This window comes from Tarenaya hassleriana, unplaced genomic scaffold, assembly GCF_000463585.1.
Source record: "Tarenaya hassleriana unplaced genomic scaffold, ASM46358v1 Cleome26, whole genome shotgun sequence".
NCBI lineage: Eukaryota > Viridiplantae > Streptophyta > Magnoliopsida > Brassicales > Cleomaceae > Tarenaya > Tarenaya hassleriana.
In genome coordinates this window covers 146,798-149,788 of record NW_010965869.1, presented here as the reverse complement: position 1 = coordinate 149,788, position 2,991 = coordinate 146,798, and positions in this window count along the sequence as shown.

Sequence of the window (2,991 nt, the reverse complement as noted above, 5' to 3'; positions counted from 1 at the left end):
TTGAGAGTGTGATCAAAGTCCGTTTTTCTCGAAGCACAAATCGAATAGCGGATTCGAGTCCTAGCAGACAAGTTCCAACCATTGGAATCCATCCCGTGGTGTGGATACGTGTAGAGGGCGAGGTATTCTTCCTGCCTTTCGTGATCAGACGTGTTCTTCTATTGATACAGGCCCCGGATCGATTGAGGTAAGCGTTCTAACGTTTCTACGATTCTTTAGAAGCATGGTTCTAGGGTTTATTAAATTTTTGTTTTATATCCGCTGCGCAAACCCTAGAATTGATCTCTTAGGAATAGGATTCGCTCTAGAGATTCCAAGAAACCCAACAGGATATACTTGAAGCGATGGCAGAGGAAGTGATTGGGGAATTCCGTGAAGTCGTTCCGCTAGAAGTGTCACTAATAGCCACAGAAGCAAGTCTATATAGAAATTGGGAAGAGATCGAGGAGATAAGTCGGACACTAGACGGTCAAGAAACTGAAAAGGAGATTTCTGAGACATTTCGGGCGACCCGCCCAGATTTCCGGGTGACCCGCCCGAAATCACCCAGTTTTGGAGTAATACAGAGGCAAACGAGTGAACGCCCGCTTTTCCAGGCGGACCGCTCGAAATTTCTGAGAAAAATCGATCCAATTCCAGCTGAAACGAGCGACCGCCCGCTTTTCCAGGCGGACCGCTCGAAATTTCTGAGCAAAATCGATTCATTCTCGGAGGAAATGAGCGACCGCTCGACATTCCAGGCGGCTCGCTCGAAATCTCTGAGCAAAATTGATTCATTCTCGGAGCAAACGAGCGACCGCTCGACTTTTCAGGCGGACCGCCCATTTGCACCTGAGAAGGAAGAATCGTAGTTCGAAGCTCTCCTCACGACCATTCAAGCCATACCCGACGCGCCTCAAGTCCCGAGAGGAGATACACACATTGATTGGGATCCCAAACATGCCCAACAAGTGGAATTGAAATCCCTACCTCAAGGGTTAAGGTACGTTTTCCTCGGCGCAAATTCTACTTATCCCGTAATCATTAATGATGCATTAGATGAGGATCAAGTAGAAAAACTCACCAAGTTGCTTAGGCAATACAGAGAAGTCCTAGGGTACACTCTAGGAGACATCAAGGGTCTTAGCCCCTCTCTTTGCATGCACCGCATACATTTAGAGGATGATACCAAATCGTCAATCGAACATCAACGTAGGCTAAACCCGAACATGAAAGAAGTAGTCAAGAAAGAGGTTTTGAAATTGTTAGATGCGGGTATTATTTACCCGATTTCGGATAGCTCTTCGGTTAGCCCGGTGCAAGTCGTGCCTAAGAAGGGAGGAATCACGGTCGTTTCAAATGAGAACAATGAACTCATACCGACTAGAACTATTACGGGACGGAGAATGTGCATTGACTATCGAAAACTTAACACAAACACCCGTAAAGATCATTTCCCCCTTCCATTCATTGACCAAATGTTAGAGAGACTTGCTTTGCATTCTTACTTTTGTTTTCTCGATGGTTACTCGGGTTTCTTCCAAATCCCTATCCATCCGAGTGACCAAGAGAAAACGACATTCACATGCCCTTACGACACTTTCGCATATAGACGCATGCCATTTGGTTTATGCAATGCACCTGCAACTTTTCAAAGATGCATGATGGCTATTTTCTCCGATGTCATTGAAGACATTATGGAGGTATTCATGGACGATTTTTCTGTCCATGGACCCTCCTTTGATGCGTGTTTAACCAATCTCCATCGAGTGTTAGACAGGTGTCTCAAGGCGAATTTGGTTTTGAATTGGGAAAAATGTCACTTCATGGTGCGAGAAGGCATTGTACTTGGTCATCGAATCTCGGAAAAGGGGATAGAAGTGGATAGAGCGAAAGTGGAAGTGATTGAGAAGCTACTGCCACCGACCAACGTTAAAGGAATCCGAAGTTTCTTGGGTCACGTCGGATTTTACAGGAGATTCATCAAAGACTTTTCGATGATAGCGAGACCCTTGACCGCGCTTTTGGGCAAGGACATCCCATTTGAGTTTAGTGGGGAGTGCCACAAGGCATTTGGAATATTGAAAAAGGCATTAGTATCACCTCCGATCATTCAACCCCCGGAGAAAGAGCTCCTTGCTATAGTATTTGCCTTCGAGAAATTTAGATCATACTTAGTGGGTTCTAAGGTGATCGTGTACACGGATCACACCGCCTTGAGGTATTTGCTCACTAAGAAGGATGTTAAACCAAGGTTGATGAGGACATTGGAGCTAGCAACTTGGACGAGGACGGGAGCTTAACAGAAGGAGCTCTAGAAGATGTTCAAGACTTGACCCATCAGGCGTCAAGACTCTTGTCGGATGATCATAACGTCACAAGATCATTCGAAGCCGCGGGAACGGGATTTGACGTGCACAACGCGAAGGCTGTTGGGTTTTCCTGGGATCTCATGAGCGAATCCTATTCCTAAGAGATCGATTCTAGGGTTTGCGCAGCGGATGTAAAACAAAAATTTAATAAACCCTAGAACCATGCTGCTATTGAAATCGTAGAAACTTTAGAACGCTTACCTCAATCGATCCGGGGCCTGTATCAACTGAAGAATTCGTTCGATCACGAAAGGCAGGAAGATTACCTCGCCCTCTACACGTATCCACACCTCGGGATGGATTCCAACGATTGGAACTTGTCTGCTAGGACTCGAATCTGTATTCAGTTTGTGCACTTTGATAAAACGAGACTTTGAATTCCTTGAACTCTTTGGATCTCACCAAAAGCTCTTAGAATTCTCTGAAAGTCGGCTCTCAAAGGTCTCTTCTCAATTAGGGTTCTAATCTCTTTCTTATAAAGTGATTTAACCCTAATTTCGGTTTAATTTTCGGAAAACCGGAATCTGGAACGGACGGTCCAGAATTGCACGCAGACCGTCCGTTCCAGTAAGGCAGAACGGACGGTCTACGTTTAGTGCGGACCGTCCGTTCTATCCTCATAGAACGGACGGTCTGAGTG